General features: G+C 38.7%; 1 pseudogene; it reads right to left on the reverse strand.

Annotated features, from left to right (window-relative positions):
* LOC119524127 overlaps positions 1 to 27,398 on the reverse strand; it is a 43,267-nt pseudogene that overhangs the window by 13,875 nt on the left and 1,994 nt on the right.

The following is a 27,398-nucleotide window of genomic DNA, read 5'->3' on the forward strand; positions in this document are numbered from 1 at the left end:
AAACAGGAAACTACAAATGCTGGAGGGGATGTGGAGAAATTGGAACTCTTATTCACTGTTGGTGGGACTGTATAATGGTTCAGCCACTCTGGAAGTCAGTCTGGCAGTTCCTTAGAAAACTAGATATAGAGCTACCATTCGATCCAGCGATTGCACTTCTCGGTATATACCCGGAAGATCGGAAAGCAGTGACACGAACAGATATCTGCATGCCAATGTTCATAGCAGCATTATTCACAATTACCAAGAGATGGAAACAACCCAAATGTCCTTCAACAGATGAGTAGATAAATAAAATGTGGTATATACACACGATGGAATACTACGCGGCAGTAAGAAGGAACGATCTCGTGAAACATATGACAACATGGATGAACCATGAAGACATAATGCTGAGCGAAATAAGCCAGGCACAGAAAGAGAAATATTATATGCTACCACTAATGTGAACTTTGAAAAATGTAAAACAAAAGGTTTATAATGTAGAATGTAGGGGAACTAGCAATAGAGAACAATTAAGGAAGGGGGAACAATAATCCAAGAAGAACAGATAAGCTATTTAACGTTCTGGGGATGCCCAGGAATGACTATGGTCTGTTAATTTCTGATGGATATAGTAGGAACAAGTTCACAGAAATGTTGCTATATTAGGTAACTTTCTGGGGGTAAAGTAGGAACATGTTGGAAGTTAAGCAGTTATCTTAGGTTAGTTGTCTTTTTCTTACTCCCTTGTTATGGTTTCTTTGAAATGTTCTTTTATTGTATGTTTATTTTCTTTTTAATTTTTTTTTCATAGTTGATTTAAAAAAGAAGGGAAAGTTAAAAAAAAAAAGAAAAAGAAAAACAAGGGGAAAAAAAGATGTAGTGCCCCCTTGAGGAGCCTGTGGAGAATGCAGGGGTATTCGCCTACCCCAACTTCATGGTTGCTAACATGACCACAGACATAGGGGACTGGTGGTTTGATGGGTTGAGCCCTCTACCATAAGTTTTACCCTTGGGAAGACGGTTGCTGCAAAGGAGAGGCTAGGCCTCCCTATGGTTGTGCCTAAGAGCCTCCTCCTGAATGCCTCTTTGTTGCTCAGATGTGGCCCTCTCTCTCTGGCTAAGCCAACTTGAAAGGTGAAATCACTGCCCTCCCCCCTACATGGGATCAGACACCCAGGGGAGTGAATCTCCCTTGCAACGTGGAATATGACTCCCGGGGAGGAATGTAGACCCGGCATCATGGGACGGAGAACATCTTCTTGACCAAAAGGGGGATGTGAAAGGAAATGAAATAAGCTTCAGTGGCAGAGAGATTCCAAAACGAGCCGAGCGATCACTCTGGTGGGCACTCTTACGCACACTTTAGACAACCCTTTTTAGGTTCTAAAGAATTGGGGTAGCTGGTGGTGGATACCTGAAACTATCAAACTACAACCCAGAACCCATGAATCTCGAAGACAGTTGTATAAAAATGTAGCTTATGAGGGGTGACAATGGGATTGGGAAAGCCATAAGGACCAAACTCCACTTTGTCTAGTTTATGGATGGATGTGTAGAAAAGTAGGGGAAGGAAACAAACAGTCAAAGGTACCCAGTGTTCTTTTTTACTTCAATTGCTCTTTTTCACTCTAATTATTATTCTTGTTATTTTTGTGTGTGTGCTAATGAAGGTGTCAGGGATTGATTTAGGTGATGAATGTACAACTATGTAATGGTACTGTAAACAATCGAAAGTACAATTTGTTTTGTATGACTGCGTGGTATGTGAATATATCTCAATAAAAAGATGATTAAAAAAAAAAACAAACATCGCAGCTGTTGTCATTGTCCGAACTGCAAGATGGATCAGAATGTCTCTTTTCCCGACAATCATGAGTCACTTCAGTCTGACATAAGGGAAAATAAAAGTTAGAGTAGCATGGATGTTGGTATAGCTCTTCTTCCAGGAAATCTAGAATTAAGTTTTTCTAGGTCTTAACTCTGTAGAAAACCAGAGAAATAACACTAGGGTTATTTTTCTTGGAACTAACTTTCATAGGCACTAATAAAAAAATGATTTTAGTTGCCTAAAGGGACAGATAGAAGATACCAATTATAATTTCTTTCTTACTTTAGCTTCATTGATTTGGCACTTCTGGGAAATGAGGAATTTCATAAAAAGTTGATTTTCCAGATAACAAAAATTTATTCATCAAGGTACCAAAGCAGTTTCTGTGTGTGTGCATGTATGGTACATTTTTTTTTTATTAGAGAAGTTGTGGGTTTACAAAACAATCATGCATAAAATACAGGATTCCCAAGACAGCTTTTTAACCATAGTGATTTTTGATGGAACAATTTATAGAAAGCATTACCTGCATCCTTGCATTCTTCAACCAAGGATACAGAACATCACTGACCTTTTTTTCCTAATGTCTCGGTGGCATCATCATAAACATGAATGATAAGATGAAATCTAGTGATACATTCCAGGTCTATGAAGATGTGCAGAACTGGCTGTTCTTGCTCCCAGTGGCCGTAATCCATTCATCTCTGCTTCTACCCTCTGTCACATGTTGGCTTTTGATACAAGTGCACAACTGAACCCAATGCTGCTGCCTCATTTTACAGACTCTAAAGAACTCGGCCTGGCCTACTGTGTTAACTGCTGAGATTCATGATAGTTCTTTGCTCTTCAAAAGCGTTTAAAGGCTATTTCTGGGATCTCAGCTGTATTGGATAGCTGAGCTTCCCAAAAGCTTGCCTTCCAAGTAAATGTAACATTACTTTGTAATGATTTGAATCCAAAACGAAGTGCAAGATCTATCAGCTAAATAACATTTTCACAAAATGTGACCTACTTATTAAAAAGACTTGGGGCAAAAAACAAGCATTTATTGACAACTTTCCATAGATTGTGCAGGCACAGTACCAGGTGCTTAGCACACATCATTATTTCTAACCCTCACAGCAATTTGGCATTCTTATGACCATTTTACAGATGGGTAAACTGAGGCTCAGAAAGGTTTAGTGACATGGCCAAGGTCCCATACATAGCAAGTGATGAGACAGCATCAAGCCCAAGTGTCAAAGCCCATGGTATGCCACCTTTAGCATGTCCCCTCAAGGCTGTGCTTTGTTTTGTTCTGTCTGGTGAATGTATCCACTGTCATCAAAAATTTAATACTATAATTAATACTGAAGATACTGCATGCTCCCCTGTCAGCTAGCCGTGCACCATTTACTCCTAACACGTTTCTTAAATGTAGGTTTGGAAAGTTTTGAAATATAAATGTCTACTTTTAAGTGCCTAATAATCTGGCAAATTGACTTGGATTGGAAGAGTGTGTGCAGTTTGGAACTGTGTTTGCCAGCTGGAAACCTCGCCAAGAAAATGTATAGAGCCGCGGCCCCCTGTTTCTTTTCCTGTGGCTATACAACTGAATAAATCTGCATAGAGAAATGCTAGGGTGTCATGAGTTGAAACTAGCACTGAAAGACATATAAGATGACGGAATTTGGCATTTAGCTTGCTTCCTTCTTGAAACCAGAAGTCCTGGCTGCACAACACAACAACCAGGCATTGTATATCATTGTAGGCCATTTGCTTGCTAATAATTATATAAAGCAGCACATTACTATATGCCCTGCCCCATTATTTGAAGTGCTCCCAAAACATTGGATCATTTTACCTTTACACTAAATGGATGATGACAGTGTTTGATTATTATCCCCATTACTATCCCATTTTCCTCAGGTAAGGCATTTGAGCTCTGGAGAACTTGCCCAAGGTCATACAACCAGTAAGTAATGGAGCTGGAATTGAACACCAGGCAGCTCTAAAATCTTTACCACTAGGCTGTACTGTCTCTTGGAGACATGTGCTTGTCCTTATTTACCATCAAGAACACAGAAAGAAAATGTAGGGTCTTGCAGCTATGAAGAGGCAACTCTGCAGAGTCCAGATTATCAGGCATAATTGAGATGGAGGGCATCATGTGTCTATCAAAAATGAATGGATGCCTTTCTGAGCTGAGAGTTTGCCTCTGATTGGCCCATCGGAACCTGGCCTCTGTCTGTGCTTTGTACTTGCCAGAAAGAGATGACTTATGAAAGAACGTTCCTTCTGTAGAACAGGGCAACCACTATGTAGGTGTATGGGGGTGGGGGGCAGGAAGATAGAAAGAGAAGCTGGAACTTATATGAGCTGTTCTACAGAAATGATGCTGAACTAGATCCAACACTTGAGAAACTTCTTGTACATTTGGGGATCTGCCAATACTGCAAGCAGACACAGTACAGCAGCAGGTTTTTCTTTAGATTAAACAGGCTTTCAAATGCACGATATTGGTTTCATGAATAAAAAATACGGTTTAAGCACCCACACAACTTCTGCAATTACAGTAAATAAAGATTATTTTAAATAATTTAATGATATTTACTTTTATGTTGCTCTGATTTTGTCTCCTCATCTTCTTCCCTGGTAGAGAAATGTGAAAGAATTTCAAATCAGAATTAAGGTCAGCACTTTCAATGAAAATTCATTCATGTTTACGTTCATTAGAGAGATACCAATATTCTAACTTGTTTATATTAGTATTTTAAATCACATTATAAAGAACAGTGATTGGTTAGACTTATCTATACAATCTCAACTTCTTGTTGAACATGACTTTGCTATGCATTCACCCATCTGCTCACTCATCCAACATTTACTTACTTGCTGTGCACTGAAGTAGGTGTTAGTTTTCATAATTATTTGCAGATTTACTGTTCATTCTGACATAGAAGCTTTTAATCAGATAGGCTTAATCAGTTCTAACTCATTGATTAACTGGATCAAAGAGTTTTGAAGAAAAAAATCTAAATTTAACCTAGTAATTATGACATCTAACATCTATTGGGCACTGTTCTGAGCCCTACCCATGCGTTTTCTTGTTTAATCCTCAAAAACAACCCTTCAAGGTAGGAATTGCTTCTATCCCCATTTTATAGCTAAGGAACTAAGGTTAATATCTTGTCCAAGAAGCAGAGGCAGTATTTGAATCTGTCTAGCCTACTATAATCTGTCAGAATATGGGTCTCTAGCCACTACATAAAAGATCATTTCCAAAGCAGGATAAAATGCTACAAATCAAATAATCATCATCCAAATTCAAAGTTTTACTCATCATATTTTAAAAGGTTTTGTTTACAAAGGGTGAGCTTCCGAATTATTAAGCAAGGAGCCTAGATGTTTCTCCAAAGCCAGGGGTAGGGTCTAGCCAAAAGTTGGGTTGTCGAAGTTCCTAACTCTCAGGGCTACACCAGTCTCCTTGCTCCATGGAAGGAACATACGTTTTGTCTTTCTCTCTTAGCAAAGGCCAGTCGCAGGTACACTCAGGGCAAGCCGTGACTCTAGACCACACTTTCAATTTTTAAAAATATATCTATATAGGAGTCAGCTGCAACAACCATATGAAATCAATTTCTCAAGGAGTACTAACGTGCCCCACTTTAAGGAAACCTGATGTACAGAGATCCAAACTTATTTAAAAGTTAACTAAGGGAACAATTATTAACTTTACTCAGTAGGTCTTTGCAAATACATTGAGCTGCAAAAAAAGATGTATACGCAACTTACGAGGAACACATCTTTGCCTGAAAAGCAAGGTATCTTTATTCATTCCTTCGACAATATATATATATATATATATATATATATATAATCGTTGTGTGCCTATACTATACACAGAAACGAATAGACAGAAAAACAGACAATTGCCCTAAAGTGGAGAAGAAATGCAGGGGGCTTGTTATCAAATAGTATGACCACCTAAACCCAACTGGGGTGTGAGAGAGGAAAGGAGGAAGGGTGGAAAGTGTCCTGAAGGACCTCACCAGAAGCTAGGATATTGGATGGAGAAGTAGGAGCTAGCAAGGCCAGAAGGGCAGAGGAAGGGAATAGTATTTCAGAGAGAAAAGAGTATATGTCAAGTCCAAAAGATAAGAGAATGAGGGGCATTTAAGGAGGGCAGTTTGGAGGACAGGAGTTGCAGTTGTCAAGGCAACAGATGATAACTTGGACTGAGAAAATGACGGGGTGGGGTGGCAATGGGATGAAAGGAAGTGGGTGGGGGTTGAGAGATACTTAGAGGGTAAAAAACCCACAGGACTTTTTTGACTGATTAGAGGAGGGGCATGAGGGAGAAAGAGGAGTCAAGGTCCCAGGCTTGGGAAACTGAGAAGAGACACATTGGGAAAGGAGGTTTGCAGGGGAGATGAGTTCAGTTTGGGATATGCTGAGTCTGAGTTGCCAATGGGAAATTCAAGGAGGCAAATTGTAAGCAGGGTTCTAGAGCTCAGAAGAAAGAGCTAGACTAAAGATACATATTTGGCTGTTCAGACCACATTTTACATTTTATCCCTCACTACCAATGTCCTTCCCTAACTCCCCTCTATATTCTATGGTCATTCAATATTTATTACGTCTTGCTAGGTGCCAGGCACTGAGCTACGTGTAGAATTCTACTGATGCAAAGAAAGTAAGACAAAACAAATAATGGAACAATGGGGGAAAAAAACCATAAAACTAGTTCAGCTCGTTTTTATAATAAATTAATATTTTAGGTTTTGATTTGTTTGGGACTGATTGTTATAATCCCTGATTGCTCACAGTGCAATGAGGCAAAATGAACAAGGTTTGGAACATAAATAATGCTTTGATTTAATTCAGAAACTATGACAGATAAAATCATTTATCCATCCACATTATTTATTCAGTGAGCTGCCTTCTTCCTCATAAATACATTAGGCAGTCTCAGACTGAAGCAAATCCAAGCTACCGCCAACAGATAGTTTTATTGCAGGTGACAAAAAAGTCTCTAAGCTGAGAAAGAGAGCCTGATTCATTTCAGCCTTGCGAATTTTTCTCTTTTTTTGAGTGACCATTTTTTGAAAGATATTGAGTTTATATATATAATCGACTTTTTATAGTCATTTTCCAAGGTAAGTATAATACTAAGGGGGAATAAAAGATGGTTATTGTGGAAAACAAAGAAAAAGTTTCTTGCAGACAGACAGAATGCAAGAATGAGCTCCTGCTGGTTTTAGATGCCAAGCTGGTTTTCCCCGCGACGCAAACTCTGAAAATGTATTAGCTAAAAAAAACAATATAATAAAGATATGTACTTTTCGAAAAAAGTTTACATGCTTTAAAGAAAGAGTATTCAACTCCCACTACAGAAAGAAAGCATGAAGCCATTAAATAAGGATATCAAAAAGAAAAAAATGAAATGAAACAAAATAAAATGTACTTTCAGTGACTAGTGACTTGAGTGGGCCTTGGGCAGTCCCCTTGGAATCCCACTCCTCAACCCGAAGTCCCAAACACTGAAGGAATCCCCCTCGGAGGGGCTGAGCTTTCAAGTCCTTGTTGATTAAACAAGAAGCCTTAACCCAGAGGGAAGGGATAATCCCATTTTCTGAATACCTCTTATGTTCTACAATTTTTTTTCATGTAATCTTCACAATCAACCCTTCGAAATAAGTAGGTATCATCACCCCCATTTTACAGACAAGGAAACTGAGGCTCAGAGTGGTTAAGGTCACACAGTCAGTAAATGGAACCTGAAATCTGAGGACTGTCTTACCATAAAACCCTTGCTCTTCACCTGCTTTAAAACATCAACTAGTCTATTTTTATTCTTATAGCTGTTGGTTTTTATCTCCTTATTGTTTTGTGCTTTATACTCATTTTTTTCAGCATCATCTTAGTTGATATTGTTCATTTAAGGCAATGTTTCTAGTTTTATTGATGAGTGTCCTTTTACATTTAATAGCTATTAACTATATAACTTCCATCGGCCTGGCCTAGTTAGTTACTTGCTAGACTTTTTAATCTTGCAACCACTTTGAACTTGCTACCTCCGATCCATGCCGGGGATGAGATGTGTTTTTATGCTTGTTAGCTCCAGCTCAAGCCTTCTCTGAATTTCAAAGCCGTTTCTCTATATAAAGAAGTCCCTGGATCTACTCAAAGTCAGATCAGAGAGACTGAATTTGGTGCCATGTTAACCCATTCAACTAACTTAGGGCCCCAAAGGCCAAATAACCCTCACATGAGATGCCCCAAATGCAGCTCAAGGGAACTGAAGCAGAGTAGGTTAACAACATTAGGAGAATAATTATTTTTCCCATAGACCTAGAAATGAAATGGATGTTTCACAGTTAAAAATAATCCACAAGACTGAGTAGTAAAATAAAGACAAAAATACATAAATAATAAAGGGGATAAGGGGTATGGGATGTTATGGGTGCTCTTTTTATTTTTATTTTTTTCTTTACTTTAGCATAATGAAAATGTTCTAAAATCGATTGTGGCAATGAATGCAAAACTATATAATGATACTGTGAGCCACTGACTGTACACTTTGGATAGATTATGTGGTGTGTGAATATATCTCAATAAAATTGCATTTAAAAGATAATCTACAAGATTAAAGCTAGAAAGGAGAGGCTAGGCCTCCCTATACTTGTGCCTAAGAGCCTCCTCCTGAATGCCTTTTTGTTGCTCAGATGTGGCCCTGTCTCTCTAGCTAAGCCAACTTGAAAGGTGAAATCACTGCCCTCCCCCCTATGTGGGATCAGACACCGAAGGAGTGAATCTCCCTGGCAATGTGGAATATGACTCCCAGGGAGGAATATAGACCTGGCATCGTGGGATGGAGAACATCTTCTTGACCAAAAGGGGGAAATGAAAAGAAATGAAATAAGCTTCAGTGGCAGAGAGATTCCAAAAGGAGCCGAGAGGTCACTCTGGTGGGCACTCTTAAGCACAATTTAGACAACCTCTTTTAGGTTCTAATGAATTGGGGTAGCTGGCGGTAGATACCTGAAACTATCAAACTACAACCCAGAACCCATGTATCTTGAAGACAATTGTATAAAAATGTAGCTTATGAGGGGTGACAATGGGATTGGGAAAGCCATAAGGACCACACTCCCCTTTGTCTAGTTTATGGGTGGATGAGTAGAAAAATAGGGGAAGGAAACAAACAGACAAAGGTACCCAGTGTTCTTTTTTACTTCAATTGCTCTTTTTCACTCTAATTATTATTCTTGTTATTTTTGTGTGTGTGCTAATGAAGGTGTCAGAGATTGATTTAGGTGATGAATGTACAACTATGTAATGGTACTGTGAACAATCGAATGTATGATTGTTTTGTATGACTGCGTGGTATGTGAATATATCTCAATAAAATGAAGATTTAAAAAAAAGATTAAAGCTAGAAAATGGAGTCTGTAACAGTTAATTATCAACAAAATTATTCTGTTTACCTGCACCTATTTAGAAAAGGCAATTTATTCTATTTGCTAAGCCATTCACTTACAAGGAGCTTATAAGAATCACGCAATAGTTTTCCCAGATAAGTAGTAAAATATATGTGCGTGTGTATATATACCAGTTTCAAATGTTTTCCTTAACCTGCTGAAAAAAAAAAGATGAGTTTGATGCTTAATATCTCAAGGCTGGTAAAATTTCCAGACTTATTTGCAAAGCTGAACTTCAGTCCCGAGATTTCTGTCATCCTGTACTACAGCTATTACTACTACTTATAATCTCAGCCATGAATCTTGCCTTGTGCAGTATAATTTAAACACGATCAAATATGCCTAAATAAAATGTCAATTTATCAGAATTGAAGAGAAAATCCAGTATGTACATCATAGAAACAATGTAAAAAAATAGCAAGAAAAGAAGAGATAGAAAAGGTGAATGTAAGATATTTTACCATGTTTGGGGGTAAACAGCAGTGTTGTAGCTCTCATCAAATTTTCTGATCCAGGCACCACAAACTGCACTGGCCTCACATGTTTATCTGTCTGGTTCCTGAAACCAGCCTGCTGGCTCTCGAATATACTGTGAATGTTTTCAAGCTTCAGTTGTACAGACTGCATTTGGACCTGGAGGTTGCAGAAAAATTCTATGAAACATTTTCTGAGATGAGGCCATTACAAATCCTCTTATACTTCTCAGACTCATGCCGTCAAAAAAAATTAGAGTTGAAAAGATAATGGAGAAATTCAGGAAAGTAAGGTAAAAACAGATGAATGTATGATCTCCACACCATTTTAAAACCACTGGAAATAAAGATCTCAACCACAACAACATGAAAAAGAATTTCTCAGGCAGTCAAGAAATTGGACCCCACCTAAAGTGATTAACCCATCATGTGCTGGAAGGGAGAATGGCCAGAAGAGAAGGCATTTTACTCTTTCCTGCTTGGTCTGATAAGGTCAACAAATCATAAAAACAATCCAATGAATGGCACTGTCATTGTAGTTGAAGTTTAAGCCTGCAGGACATTCTCTTTATACTCCTCCTTGGTGTAACAGGATAACAGATCCTTCTGCCCCAGTAGATGTTGGGAGGCAGCTAGGGTTAAGCTTGGTTGCTTCCAGAGAATCATTTGGTCACTACGACAGCCATGTTTCTGATTTGCTGTGGCATCCTCTATGATCTGCAGCTAAGCATGGGTTGAGAGACCATTCCATCCTCAGACTCACGTTTTCTCCGCAAATAGCATAACAAAGACTCTTCTGTACAATGTGGAGGGAGTCCTACGTGTCATCTACAAGAAGGCAGTACTGAACTAACCATCAATCTTCACCCTGCTTTAGCCTGCTCCCCTTTCCCCAAGAAGACTCCGATTCTTTCTCTATCCCTTCATTCCCAAACTGCATGGGAAAGCCAGATCTGTGTCCACAGAGCATCTGTTGGTGCTCACTGCAGCACAAAAAAAAAATGTTTGGGGTGGAGCACTCTTGACCTGCTCCCAGCTTTGGGCCTTTCTCCAAGGATGCGCAAGAAAACATGTGTGAGAGCTCCCCAAAAGTGAAAGGAGTTTAAAGATGATGGAGCCAGAGCTCAGAGAGGAAATTGCTCTTCTTTATATAACAAGCATAGGCCTTTGGAGTTTTTGATGCTTAACAGTATCTCCACAATTATCACTGACCCTTTAGTGGACTGTGTAACTACACATTAGTTAGCTGGGAGGTAGTATAACTCTTACCCACAACGATTGCAAAGTCTGATTAATTTGTTTATTTGTGGGGTGGGATTGGGGGGCCTCCTACCCTGAGTTCAGGAGACAAAATTACATCAAATTCATATTGCAGGGTTTCGGGATCGTAATTTATAAAGGGCAGAGCCATTTCAAGAAAATTTTTGATGTCCTGGAGGGCTTTGTGAGCATCTTCTTTAGACTGAAACTTGTTTATTTCCTGATGAGCTAGAAGACATTCCCCTTCATCACAGCACTAAAAAGCCTGGTGAAAAAATCAAGAAAAATCCTTGCATGGATAAAGAGGAAATATATTTGTCTATTAAGAGTGCCTTGGTTTTTGAGAACTGGAATTGCTTTCAGAGCTTTTGAAAAATAAAGATAACTGGGCTGTAAATAGTTGATTGTACACCATGGATGATTGCATGGTATGTGAATATATCTCAATAAAACTAAAGTTTTTTAAAAAAAGATATCTGCGTTCTGCCCTCAGAAAATCCAATTCAGTAGCTCAGGGCTATAAGCCTGGCATTTACGTTTTTCTGGGGCTCCATAGATATTTCTCATTCATAGCTAAGGTCGGAACCACTGCATTCATTTCGCTAACACGAAATTTATTCCGCCGCAGGAGTCTGACCATTGTCTCAACACCTTGGTTGCATTTTATTTTCCCAAAATCAATAACAGAAATATGAAACTCCCAGCAACACATGAAGTATAAAAGAAATCCTTAAGGATTGCTGAGGACAAGAATAAAGGTTTCCTTGCCAGAGAAGATACACAGTCTACAACGTTTATGTTCAAATAATGACATGCATAATTGATACCCCTATTTTACATTCCACTGCTAAGACTCTATCTGCAGGGTAACCTTATTATTCATCTCCTACTCATGAAAGGGGTCAGACCCACAAGTCAGAGAGGAGTATTTTCCAGTCACTGTTAAATCTCTATTACTCTACTATGAAATGTGGGAAGAGTTTCAGGCTTTAGAAAAATGCCTCCGGGACTTTTTAAAGTGTTCGGAGTGCAAATCACTGATCACCAGAACAGAGGATTCAGAGACACATCCAAGGTAGAAAGGAACCAGTCACCACCACAATCTCGAAATTCAGAACAGATGCCCAGATTCTTCCAATATCAAACCTGCCACAAAGGCTACATAAGTAGATTAAATAACCATAATCAAATTTGGTCCTTTGGGCCTCTTACAAATTGTAATTCCAAAGCTATCCCAGATCCCAACCCCATAACCACCAAGAAGATAAAAGGTGAACTGTGAGGTATAAGGACAAGGCATATTGGACCGAGAAGACCCAGGCAAAAAATTTACATCCCTTTTACAAAGATGGTCCATTTCCCATGACACTACCTGCTGTAGGAGTTTATGAATTTTGAGGGTTCGGCTGAGCTGTAACCGTTTTGTTTTGATCTCATTAACTAAAATATCAGAAAGGTAACGTAGCTCATTGCATCGCTGGCAGATTAAATCCAGTGCATAATGGTGATTTGCTGAGAGCCTGTGTCCATGTAATATCACAAACTGGGCCTTAGCTATCAGATCCTGGTTTTAAGAAAGAAGGAAAATAATGACTGCATGATCTCTGTTTATACAGGGGAAAAAAAGAAGAAAATGGTTCAGAAGCAAATTGGTTCAGCCGAGGACATATATTGCCCAAAATGTGATTCAATGTCATACTGCTGTTCTGCAAGCTACTTTACAGCTACAATAATTAGCTCCAGCCAGTGATGTCATCAGAAGCTCACACATTTCTGATTACAGAAAAAGAAAATTGACCATCCCACCCAGAATGTGGTTGAGATTTGCTTCTCCTGAAATGTACAGATTTAGAGCAGAACTACATGTATCAAAACACAACAGCCAAATGAAAACTAATGTATTTCATATCATCCTGGCCTCAGAAATCTCATTAGAGTCGTCACCCACCTGACTACATGCTTAAAGTGATTATCACAGGGTTTCCGTATCAAAAGGGACCTTTTGATACGGTCAGTTTAGGGACTGACACATAATAGGAGCCCAGGAAATGTCTGTCAAGGTAAACTGAAGAAAATGGAAGCCCAGAATAAGGAAGTGACTACCCTTTCTTCCTAGCGAGAAAACCAGAATTAAAATCAAAGCTCCTTAGTTTCCAGGCCAGTTTGCCTTCTCTTTTTACTATACCATGGGGATTTGTACATTGTCTCACCATCACAGAGATCTACAAGAATAATTCCAGAATTGGTCACTGCAATAGTTACCTCTCAATTTTTGGTCTTAGATACAGTGGTACGCCCATAAACCTATTGTTGAAAGCACACAAGACAGGAAGGCAAAGCTAGAGTTTCATAAGCATTAAAGCCCCAAGTCCAAGCTTTAAGGTTAGCAGAGAACTTACTATACCCCATAAACTGTGTTAAGAGCTTTACATACACCATCTAAATGAATCCTCACAATTGCTCTGTAAAGGAAGTTGTTTTACCCCCCAATTTATAGATGAGGATGTTGAGGCTTAGAAAATTTCATTGATTTACCAAGATCACGTACCTAGTAAGAATAAGTATGTCTGTCTATACATGTCTATGTTTCATTCAAGTGCGTTATGCACCTGCTGGGCATTTAAGGAATTATGTTCTTACATGTTTTCTATCATTTTCATTATGATTATTGGTGAGGACCAAATATTATTTTTGATGGACATTTTTTTAGCTTCCTTCAAATGATTTATGCTCACGTTCCTACTGATGGACTCAAAACAGTGGAAATCACTATCTCGGAGAAACTGCCATTACAACTACAAGATGATACCTCTGCAGTGCCACCCCTGGCCTACAACGAACAGAACAGAATATGGACCAATAATATGGTGCTAATGATTCAGAATGTTGCTATTAATCATAGTAAGTGTTTATCCTAAGTCCCACCAAAACATAACTATTAACTGTCATCAATATAGCAAACACCTAAAAAAGTAGTCTTACCTGAGAATTTTCATCTAAGCTTTCCAAAATTTATATTTTTTGTTTTACTTGAGACACATTCCCTGTTACGTCAGCCAGCTCTGCTTGTTGATTTAAGAGATGTTCAATTTCAGTCACAAGCTAAAGAAAGGGGATAAACAGTTTCCAAAAACATACAAGTTACTAAGGATTTTCCCTTTATAATGAAGTTTTGTAGGGAATGCTATTAAATAACAATGTCAACATGGAAAAATTGCACATATGAAAAATGTTTTCAGTTGTGTTATTAAAAAAATAAGATATCCTCTGTGGTGGTTTGAAGTTGTGTATGCCCCAGAAAAACATGCTCTTAAACATAATCCATTCCTGTGGTGTGAACCCATTGTAAGTAGGACCTTTGGATGAGGCTACTTCAGTTAAGGTGTGACCCACTTCAATTATGGTGAATCTTATTACTGGGGTCCTTTATAAGTGGAATGAAATTCAAACAGAGAGAAAGCCACAGAGGCAGCAACCAGAAGCTGAAATCAATGGAACCCAGAAGAGAAGGGAGAGACTGGGTGCTGCCACCACATGGCAAGCTAAGGACCAAAGATGGTGGGCAGCCAGCCCCAGAACACCAGTCTTCAGATGATGCCTTGATGATGACTTGATTTGGACTTTTTTCCTAACCTCAAAACTGTGAGCAAATAAATTCTCCTTGTTTAATCTGACCTACTTCATGGTATTTGCTTGAGCAACCCAGGAAATTAAAACTTCATCCCTTAAAATTGAACCCCTAGATAGTGGGAATTCATGATTTCTAAAAGATCAATTTGTATGTGTATACGCACATACATGTGGGTATGAATTTGTATGCATGTATACATGTAATTGTACATATGCATAAATATTCCCTAACTCTATGCTAAATAGTACTGGAAGCAAAGATCATCCAGTAGCCATAAGCACACCTGGCATCCAGATGCTGATCTTTAATACCATTTCCCAGGAAAAGAAACCAATTGTCCTTGGAGAAATGGCTAATTCCAATCTGGGGCAGAGGAGGTACAAGACTACTTGGAATCTCTCCTTATGCCAGAAAGTAAGGAAGTGATTTCAAAACTGTGGGGACACATCTCAAGGACGCAGCAGCCAGTTTGAAACACCAAAATAATTAAGAACAGAAATGAATTATTAATCACTAAAAAACAGAATCTAGGAATCCAACAGACAGATAAATAATGGTGAAAAGGGGAGGCTCTTGCTCACAGTAGAACGCAAATCTGGAAGGAATGCTTGAGGTGGAAAATCATCATTTTGCAACCATCATGATAAAGTTTGGTTCCAGCAAAAATCATCAATTGACATGAAATTGATGAGGAAATTTTGATGAGGGGCATGATAGTTACATGACCTTATACTTTCTCCCCTCAGATTTCCTATTAGTTACAGGAAGAAAAGAATATCTCTACAGTGGAGAAATTCAACAACACCCTGACAGGGTGATTCAAATCAGGATCAGCAAGGAGGGGCTTAAATAAAAAATGTGTAAATAATTAAAAAATAATAATAATAATGCAGGAGAAAATAATGGAAGAGCCATAATGGATTTGTTTCCATTTTGCCATGAAGAAAGCTAAATGGATATGGTTTATGGTAAATAAAAATACACTGTGCCAAAAAAATTGGCATACCAATGGTAGATAACATAAAAGTACTACTTCAATGTTACATTTACTGAATTTGATAACCGTAGCATGGTTATGTAAGAGAATATTAGGCATACCGAAGTATTTATTGGGAAAGGGCCCACATATGCAACTGACTCTCAAATGAAAAATATCTGCCAGAAAAAATAAACATGTGTGTGTGTCTGTAAGGGGGGGAGGGAGGAAGGGAGAACAAGTGATAAAGCAAATGGGGCAAAATATTATTGATAAATTAAGTTAGGTAAAAGTGTCTGGGTGTTTCTTTCTACTCTGCTTGTTTGCCACTTTTCTGTAAGTTTGAAATTATTTCCAAATAAAAAAAAATTTTAAGTTAACCTTCTAAACAGAACTTGTCTGTATATCAGTATGAGACACTATGAATGAGATTACAACCCAAGACAAACAACCATATAGATAAGAAGCCAGCAATGACTTGGAGAAACCGCATGTAACTACAGGACAAGAATTAAGTATGAATGCAAAATTAAGATAGAAATAGATGAATAATGGGTATATGCATGGAAAGTACCATTTTTATGCCTGTTGTGGGGGTGGCGTATGGGACAAACATAAAAGACCTGGAAGGATCAAGAGCAACTTGACCAATTTTTCCTTTAAGGAAGGCTTCAAGGAGAATACGGCATTTCAAAAGAGGAGAGAATGCCATGTGCCTCCCAAACTCAATGTTGCTACAACAAATGAAACCCCATGCAAGTAAGCCTCTTATGGACAGAAAACAAGCTGAGCCCAAGGAGGAGAGAAAAATTGAGTTTTTCTTGGATCCTTGGTAAAATTCCTTGAAAGACAATGGAAGGAGCTTGGACATGACTTCAGAAGAAATGGGAGAAACTAAAATAATTTTACGTCCCTTGACCATACATGATGGGTTTCCCAGGAGAGTTCAACTGTAACATACTTTTAATCTTTTAAAAGTGTTAACTAAACACGATTTTATGTCATCTGTGAGGCTTTTCCTAGAAGTAAATTCAAGGATCATAAACAAAGTTTTGTTAAATCATAATAAATACGGTCAGCATAGGTGAATGGCATTTAAAAACCAATAAGTATTAACTAGTATTATTTCATTGGAAAGCTATCTCATAGTCCAAAAGCAGTTTATAGCTTAAATAGCTGGGAATAATAAACATCAAGGCAGATGGCAACAATGACCCTGTCATATACCTCGGTACTTGAGCACTTTCCTACAGGAAATGAGTGAGCTATAGATGTAGTGGTTTTCATCATTCTAAGTCAAGGTTCACGCATAGTTGCCTCTTTTTTTCCCTCTCCATAGAGATAAATGGGCATTTTGCAAATGTATGCCTGATGATCAAGGAGTAAGAACCTCCAGTATAATGAAAAGAAGCTAAGTATAATATGTCAATGTTAATTTAGCGAATGTTTCAAAGAATTATATCTCACAGTAATGACAACAAAAGCAACAACTCCATTTGTTGGTTGCCTACTAGGTACCAGGCACTATATGAAGCACTCTAGCTTATTTTACACAATTCTGATAACTTCATGAGGTAGATAATATCCCTATTTCACAGATGAGGAGACTGTGGCACCTCAGGGTAAAGTGACTTGCCCCAGTCACATGGCTAGTAAATGACAGAGCTGTCATTTGAATCATATTCTCTCTGACAACAAAGCCCATGCCCTTTTATTGCATTGCACTGGGAAAACAACTGTAAGGGCCTGCTAATTTATTCACCTTAGCATGTTGGAAGAACGTAACATTTATACACACAAGTGAACGTATTTATTTATATAAAGAAATATAACTTACTTCTTGAAAATCCTGCTCAAACTTCCATAGTTGCAGATACTGCTCCATTTTTAGTTGGTGTTTTTCGAAAATCCATCGAAGGCTATTTCCGTATCATGTACTTGAGTCAGTAATCTTAACAAAGAAAAGTCAAAGAAGTCCTTTAAAACATGGATTTGTTTTGTAAATATGTAGATAAACCTGGTCTGGCCATTAAGAATTATAGGCAAAGTTCCAGCCCGTGACACCTGGTTCAGGTAGAGGCCAACAGTGACCAAAGGTTCACGTCCACAAGCAAAATCATCTCTGAGACAACTTAGGAAGGAGTTCCCAGAAGTCTAGACGTCCAGGAATACTTTCATGTTTAAAAACTTGCCCCCAAAATGTATAATTCCCTTTCAAAAGGCAACTCTTGGTTTCTTCTTTTGCCCCTGTGCACATGCCCAGGACCCGCAAGGGCAGCTGAAGAGGTAACAGAAGAACTGATAACAGAAGACGACATGAGGAGAAACTATAGAGGGGTATATGTTGCCCTACCATCCGAAGCTGTCAACATTGTGTCCAATGACTGCACAAAAAAATTAGAAGAAAATACTATCTTGCCTTAATAATCAAGAGCTTGCTCACCAAGATTTAGAAAGAATTTGGCTCTGTGGGACATTATACTGGGCACAGACATTTCTGAGGAAATTCTAAACTGCCTCCCTGGTCCTTTCTGAACATACATTTTGTCTTGGGTATGGGCATGTGGCCCTAGGAATTCCCCTGTTCACATGGTTCCAAATGTCCCCTCTTCCCTAGGAAATAGTTCCTTCATGGTCCCAGGCACTGTTCCTTATGCCCTACAGCCAGCAATCCCTTACCCTAGGCACCACAACTTGACTGCTCTCCCACATAGGTCTATAGGAGAGCTCTGCATGGTACATTTTAGGATAGCAAGTCCCTCAGGCCACCACCAGACAATACTGGGCCAGATATATATGCTCCCAGCATGTGCACAAGAGTTATTCTGCTCCATCTAGAACTGGGACCAGGGACCCACACTGAGAGTATGAACCAGTTCCTTGCTGAGTTGGTGAGTAGATGGGAGAGGATCCAGCTGGGGTACCATGCTTTTAAGTTGTCTTTTTCTTGATTTGGTATTTGCCCAGTTACCACAGTCCGTAAATCATTTCATTGAGATTTGAGAAAGATGTGTCTGCCAGTTCTTGCTGGTTGTTCAAAGGTTCTGTGTGGGTGGAGCCCTGAAGCTTCTCACTCTGCCAGGATGGGGCCTCACTCTCACTGCACATTTTTGATAGTTTTTTTATATAAAAATATCCTTATTCGATTTATAACTTATGATAATAAGGCCCTTGTACCAGTTTGTATATATTATGTCCCCCAGAAAAAGCCATGTTCTTTGATGTAATCTTGTTGGGGCAGACTCATTAGCGTTGACTAAGTTGGAACCTTTGGATTAGGTTGTTTCCATGGAGATGTGACCCACCCAGTTGCAGATGATAATTCTGATAAGATAATTTTCATGGAGGTGTGGCCCTGCCCATTCAGCCTGGGCCTTGATTACTTTACTAGAGCCCTATATAAGAGCACAGACAGAAGGATCTTGCTGGCTGCAGCTGAGTCAGATATTTCAACGGCGGCCCTTGAAAGATGACACTGACATTTTGGAGAACGCCATTTTGAAACGCAGCCTGAAAGCAAGCAGACTCCAGCCACATGCCTTCCCAGCTAACAGAGGTTTTCTGGATGCCAATGGCCTTTCTCCAGTGAAGGTACCCGATTGTTGATGCCTTACCTTGGACACTTCATGGCCTTAAGACTGTAACTGTCTAACCAAATAAACCCCCTTTTATAAAAGCCAATCCATCTCTGGTATTTTGCACTCTGGCAGCATTAACAAACCAGAACAGCCCTAAAAATGAATTTCCCAAACTAATGTATTTGGCTGTTATCTTTCACTATTTCTATTTCACATTAATTTTTAGCTGTTAAATCATTAAATTGATTCTTATTGTTGTCTCTTGTCCTTTTTTGTTCTTTGGTTTTCAGCTTTAATTAAACATCAGAGAATTTACTATATCAGGAATGAGTTACATGGCAATATTTCAAAACAAACTTCTTATATCTGCACATCACATGCACATTTTGATTAAATTTTTATTTTTTTTACTGAAAGGCTTCAGTAACTACAAATACTTCATAATCATTGAGTCTCCCACCCTACATTCATATAATCATGTCATCTCATCATGCTAATTTTATACTATTTTCATGGACTTGTAATGGATGGTTAGTAGAATATTTGGAAAATTCTTTATTTGTTAATGACCATGTATCTCTACTTAGTACCACAATGTAAATTGCTTCATTTATCAATGTATTTCAACAATTAAAACATTTTTAGCCCTCTTTTTTTAAAAAATAGGCAACTCTAAATCTAAAAGGGAGTACTTACTTATTAATAGTTTGCCAGTCACCACTTATTTGCTGATTATGTTCAATTCTTGGTCAGACAATTTCTTCAGGGTCAGGCACTTCCAGATTTGTCAGCAGAATTTTTCCTTCTTTGGTTACGGCTGTAATATCATCCTGTACAAATGCACAACAGGATGCATCAGCCTCTTAGTAATCTGCATCAATGACCTGAAGAGGTAGGAACATACATCTATGGCCAGGAGAATAGAAACAGAAGTTCTAGAATGACCTTTGCTTTCAAAACCATCTGAAAAACTAAAGAATACCTCAGTACCACAGAGCCCACAAGCTGCTTCTTGAGATGGTTGCTGTAGTCACTATTTTCATGAGATCCTTATGGGCATAAGTACTATGTGCTACACTTGTAGCCTCCTTCTCTTAAGGGTAGAAAGTTCTAGTCTATTCCATTCGATTCTGCTAATATTTTTAATAGACACAATTAAACCAGCAGCAGCACAGCACAATAAAGACCACCACTTTAGAAAGGATGCAGTTACAAATAAGATGTAGTGTATATTCAGATAGTTAGATGCCTTTTCTACTAATCCTTATTACCACTCACTGCCTTTCCCAATTCTTATTTTATACCACATCTGGCAATAATTAATTGATCATAAAGTACATACTTCTACTCAAAAGGTCTTAACCTTGGAAAGTGATCTAAGGACACAGACCTCCTTCAGATATCTAAGAGGGCCCCAAAATTCCAGAGATCTGAGAACTCCCCAAAAGGGATAAGTAAAAATTTGGATGTGCATGTGTTTTTCTGGGAACAGTTCCCCTGGCACCTCTACGAAGAGAATGGACATTAGGAGCTAATGTTTATGAAGACCTGACTATGTGCCAAGCACTGTACATACATCACATACTTTACTTCATTTCATTCTCCCAACAACCCTATCCTGTGTGCATGAATCATCATCATTGTGATTTGAAGCTGTGTATACACCAGAAAAGATCATGTCCTTAAAGCTAATCTAGTCCTGTGGGTGTAAACCTACTGTGGGTGGGACTTTTTGAATAGGTTATTTCAGCTGAGGAGTGCCCTGGGCGGGATGAAACAGAGAGAAAGAGAAGAAGCTAAGAGAGAAAGCCACAGAAACAGAGAGGAAGCCATTGAAGCCAGAAGCTGGAAGCAACAAAACCCAGAAGAGAAGGGAGACCAATAGATGCCATGTGCCCTGCCATGTGACAGAAGAGTCCAGGTATCATCTGATGATGGTTTGATTTGGACATTTTCACAGCCTTGGAACTGTAAGCTTGTAAGCTAATAAATCCCCACTGTTAAAAGCCGGTCCATTTCTGGTTTATTGCATTTCAGCAGCTTTAGCGAACTAAAACAACCATCATCACCATCATCACCATCATCACAATGAACCTCGTTGTACTGATAAGGAAACTGAAGCACAAAGAGTCTAAGCATATTGTCCAACATCACACAGCTTCTGAGTGCCAGTGCTTTCTTTCCCTGGACAGTTTTGCTTTTAGACTGTGATTCAGTTTCCCTTCTCTTCTTAGATATAAAACTGTTACCTCTACATAGAGCTTAAATCTCTGTCAGTGTCCCCAGGATGCCTATTGTCATATAAAGGAAATGAGTAATATATGGATGCCTGGTGCTTACTCAGATAGTAGTTAAATTTTGGGGGGAAAGAGAATCCAAAAGGACTTGTTGATTGTATGAAATGTGCCTCAGAATCCTTCACAACCTAACACTCCAGACAGAACAGGGTAGGAGAGGAATATCAGCTTGCCATCCCTGGTCTATTGTAGACAACATTGAGAACTACTACTTTGTGGAAAAGAGTTGTCATCAGCTGAGCAATGTTTGCCATGTTCACAATAGTAGTTATTGGCAGGGCTGAGCCAAGAAGCCAGGCCTCCTAACTCCTTATCAAGTTCTTCTCCCATTTCACACCGTACCTGTGGTGGAGGTCAAAGGAGAACACCTATCTGATTGTTGATTCTCTTCTTCCTTTCCAAATGAGAAGGCCTTTGCATGAGATAGAGAGTACAAGGTAACAGATCTCTTATTCTGGCCCATTTATAAACTATTGTATTTAAAAATGAATGGCTCCACAAGACAATGCACTATTTAGGAAGGGGACCCTTAGAACCAACATATCCATACTCCTCTCATAAAGAATTCTTGTTTTTTAATAGTTTGTTTCATAATATATAAATATGTCATTTGTCTCTCTACACAGCAATCAATGAGAAACACACTAAAACCTCACTACAAAAATAAGGACCATGGCAAACTTGTTTATCCACACTGTGATGGTTAGGTTCACGTGTCAACTTGGCCAGGTGATGGTGCCCAGGCGTCTGGTCAAGCAAGCACTGGCCTAACCATTACTGCAAGGACATTTGTGGCTGATGAATAAAGCAGAAGGCTGGTTTATTAAATCGTCAGTCAACTGGCTGCAGCTGTGACCGATTACATCAACGAAGGGCATGCCTTCTGCAATGTGAGAATTCAGTCAGCTGGATTTAACCCAATCAGTTGAAGACTTTTAAGGAGAAGAAAGAGAACTTTCACTTCTTCTTCCGCCAGCCAGCCTCTCCTGGGGAGTTCATCGAAGACCTTCATCGGAGTTGCCAGTGCGCTGCCTGCACTATGGAATTTGGAGTCATGCATCCTGCCCTACGGAATTTGGACTCGTCCATCCCCACAGTTGTGTGAGACACTTTTACAAAATCTCACAATATTTACAGATATCTCCTGTTGGTTCTGCTTCCCTAGAGAACCCTAACTAATACACACACTATCAGACATACCTTCAACAGGTGATACCTTTTAGCATGAACTGCAAGGATTTCTTCTATTGAAGAAATATCATCTGGTAGTTCTGTCTCAGCCAATTTGGTTCCAAAGGACTGTAACATCTGTGCCATTTCCTTCACTGTGAGGGCAAAGTTTTCTATAGCCTGAAAAGAGCCAGTGACGGTTTTAATTTTAGGGTAACTCTTCCAAGGCATCAAAACCTAGATCAGAAATTGTGTTTACTTTGATTGAGGTATGACAGCAAATACTGCCCTATGAACTCCTCTCTAGTAAGGAAATTTGGCATTGCCCTTGGAAATCAACTCTATGATAGCATCTAAGCCTCTAAGAAACTAAAAAACAAGGTTAAGAGTCTTCCTGAATATCATTTTATCTAAATTTCTGTGTTAATACTCGGACACTGATAAAAACTATTCCTTAGAGTTGCCATAGTCTGATTGATTTATTTCATGTCCTTAAAATTTGCAGTGTTTTCCTTATTTTACTAAACTCTGCAATTGGTAAACCTGTTTTATAAAAACTTTATTTTGGACGAGAGATGAGGGCATCAAAGTTGACTTACAGGTTACTGAAGGCTAGACACTGCTATTTTTGCTAAAGCACCTTCGTATAAATGGATAGAACTGTTGTATGAGGAACAGGCATGAGAAATATCGAATTCTGATGTAAACATCATTATTTCCCTCTGTGGTGTTCTCCTTTCTCTAGGATTTGGAGTCAAGATTCTGGAACCAAAGACGCATAGCTGTGAGGTATAGGGCCCTCCCCTATTTGGAAATATCTAGAACCAAAGGACTCTTTGCTCCAAATCTCACTGCCTCAGGAACCTCACTGGGCTGATGCAAATAAACATACTGCTAACATTTATTGAGGGCTAACCATATGCCAAGTGCTATGCCAAACATTTTCCACTGATTTCATTTAATCATCCCAAGGGCCTTATGAGGTAAGTGTTATTAGTCCAATTTTACAGTTGGGAAAACTAAGACCCAAAGTGGTTATGTATCTTGTCCAAAGTCCTACAGCTAAAAATCAGGTGTGCTGGGATTTGAATGCAAACTCTTTTTGTTTCTTCAAGTTACTACAGGGCTACAGGAAGGGGTGGGGTAGAGCAAGAGCTCCTTATTCCCTAGGCCTCTCCTTCAGCTGTCATCCTCAGTGATTCTTCATCCTTTCTAGAGATTTCCTACAGAACAAAATCCAGATGTTAAGTTGAATGTGTGTTTGAAAAATAGGAGCCCCAGAAATGTTTTTCCCCCCCTGAAAGAGGAAGAAAAGTCTAGAACTAAATGTAAAGGCTGAAAGAGAACTATAGGCTCTACAGTAAGGGCAGAAGCAACATACATTTCTGAAGATGATCCATTCACTGTGGCAGTACTGCAAGGTGCTGCCTAACTCAGGGGTTAATTACTTGTCATCAATGTATGTCAGCAAATCACTAACCGAGATCAGCATAACCACCTATATAAATAAGCAAAAAGATACCGTTAACTGCTCTCCGTGGCATCTTGCCATTCAAGTGTACAATGCACTTCAGCATATATTTAGCAGAAAATTATATTGCATAGATGGTTCTAAAAGTTCTCTCCTGGATCACCTCCCTCCGCCTACATAGGTACTGCTTTCTTCAGGTAATAACAGCTTGCATTTACCAAACACTTTCTCTGTAAAGTAAAATTAATCTCCATAGAAACCCAAATATCTATCTGTCCTTCCTTGAAAAGTTTACCTGGTTCACAGCCAAGCTTCTGAAGGAAGCAAAAGGACATTACATAGTATCTTAGAATTTATCAGGAGGGACTAATCTTTGCAAAAGTATCCAAATGTATATGTGCTCTATTCCTGACCCTCAAAACGTATAAAAATATCTTTCGAAAAAGAACATGGTACTCTGAACTAGCTCAGGATGTTGGTTCACAGGAGTTCAAATACATAAAACACACACCCGCTTTTACTAAAAAGAAAATTTCCTGATTGAGGTTTTTGGGGATACACACACACACAAACACACATACACAGAGACACACATGTATAATATCAATGATACATATTTTTTCTTTAAAAGGAATTGCTTTTAGACATTTCAAATTCACATTTTTGAAAGATTTTTGTTTTCCTTTACATGCTGGGTGAGCACATGCAAAACATCAGCAGGATGGTACAAAGTCTTAAAGGGACGAAACATTTTCATAATATCCTTTTACCAGTAATTTGAGCATGAAATCCTCCTGACTAAATCGAAAGCCAATGTCTGTGAAAGTTCGGTGAAGAAAACTGGTAGGATGCAGTACCAAAACCAAGTGCAAATTCCCAGGGAAGGAAAAAAAAAGAAAAAAGAATTGTCAAAACACGTATTCAACTGAGCACATATCAGAAAGTAAGTAATTAAGGAAACAAAATTTAAAGTCATAAAGGACATGAAAAGGCCAACACTTTAAAAATGGATATTGATAAAATCTAAAAACATGGAAATAGAAATAAGAGTAATGTGGTCATCAGGTCAGATCTTGCAATGCTCCTGGCATGGAATTTTCTCACACTGGACAAGTCGATCCCAAGTTATGAATAATTATATCCTAAAGCTTCATTTTAAAGTTGGTTATTTGAACTCAACTTGCATTTATTTCCTGTAAAAACAGTTAAATTCGGGAGGGAAGCTCCTAGGATATCCCTAATAGACACAATGGAGCTGACACATGGTAAGCTTACACTAAACAACAGAAGAAAATTAAAATTATATATTTTTTATATTTTTATTTTTTATATTTTGATTTTCATCCATGCTTCTAGAACAATGCTGGCACACGGTTAAGTGGTTGAGAAAAACAGAAGTCTTAGAATCAAGGGAAAAGATTCTAAAGCTTATCTCAGGATGACCCCAGTAAAATGTGTATCTATGTATCTTTCTATCATTACATTTCTATCCATCCATCTAGCTGTCCATCCATCCGTTTACCAATCCATTTTCTGAACACTTGAGCACAAGCCTTGTTTTGTTTTGTTTTCTTAAAAAAAAAAACTCTGCGTGAGAAAGGAAATAGCATTGGTTTTAGCTTCTTATAAGTGTTATTTTTGGAGTTCTACATTTGACTGCTTAAAGGCCCCTGAGTAAAATGAAAATGCCACCTTTCTACATAGGGCTCAGAGCCAGCACTTCCTGGTTTTTCAATGGAACAGGCATATGGAATCAGCTTCTCTCACCTTCCCTCCTACCCCCACATTGCCCAGGTATATGGTCTTACAGCATTAAAACCACAAAAGGCACAAACCCAACACATCATTTCACTTTGAAAGTCTGGAAGTTGACCTTGTTTAATATTCTGTTGCACAGTATCTAAGGAAGGCAATTCCTATCTCCCAGATACACTTTCCAGTTATTCTTTTAAAATGTTTTAAAATGTTTTACCCAACATAAAAGTTTGATTACGTAACATAAAACAATTTCTATTCCTGTAGTTTTATTTTGTTTTTAATCTTTAGGGCATAGAAAGTCAGTAGCAATAGGAGGGATCCTTGACCGAACACCTATGACATATGGACCAGCCTTGTCCTATATTTATATATATATTTGTATTTATATTATATATATACTTATATATATATATATATATATATATATATACACACACACACACACACATACATACACATACATATATACTTATTTTATATATCCTATTTAGCTTTTGTAACTTTGCAGAGCCTTGTCATATATTTATACATATTTGTATTTATATTACATATATACTTATATTTGCAGAGAGATAAGTATTGTCATTTTACAGAGTGATCTGGAGCACAGAGAGGTGCAGGAATTTGCCCAAGATTCTCCCTGGTAAGCAGTGGGACCCAGTCTATCTGGCTCATGAGGACAAACTCTGCCCAGGTTACTACAGCCCCTAACACTGCATAAACTGAATGTGCCCTCGGACTTGCTGTCTAGCATTTAGGAATGACTTGACTTCCATATCTGCAAAATGGAACAATTCCTATCAGTCCAAACAAATAATGGAAACAATTTGGCATCCTGGCACGCGCTGCATGGAAACCACTATAAGGCACTATCATGGCAGAATTTAATGTTGAGGTCCTGACACGTGTATGACTTTGATAAGGTCTTGAACCATCTCTTCAGAATGTGCTGAGAAAAATCTCATGACCTCAAGCTATGGAGAAGACTTTCCAGTAGTTTGAGCCACTACTGTACTCTTCCGCTTAGAAACCCACTCTTAAAGAATGCAGAACATTCTCAACAGGTCAACGTGCCACTTGTCAGGGGCAGCACAGTCCCAGGAAACTCCTTTCTTTATGGTTTGCCCTTCTTGCCATGTATCTATCTACTCCCATCCCCTCCCTCTCACTCTGCCACAGTCATCACAATTGCCACCAAACAACAAGTTTGATCCTCTCTTTGGACTTTAAATCCACTGGACCATCCTCTTAGGTGCTACCCATCATAGCCTCCAGGAACAGACCAACTCCAGGGACTTTCCAAGATCAAACCATTCTGTCACCAGCTGACATTCCAATCTTCCACTGTGGTCAAGCCCTACCCATGTAAGTCCAGAAGCAGTCTCCCACTATAGTTCTGAGCTTTGGACTTGAGACAATTTCATTTCAAGATATCTGTCTCTAGGAGCCACATAGAGACATTCATTTAAGAGGAAAATGGAGGATAGAACCAAGGAAAGGTAACAGAA

The sequence above is a fragment of the Choloepus didactylus genome, chromosome Y (genome assembly GCF_015220235.1).
Source record: "Choloepus didactylus isolate mChoDid1 chromosome Y, mChoDid1.pri, whole genome shotgun sequence".
NCBI classification, from domain to species: domain Eukaryota; kingdom Metazoa; phylum Chordata; class Mammalia; order Pilosa; family Megalonychidae; genus Choloepus; species Choloepus didactylus.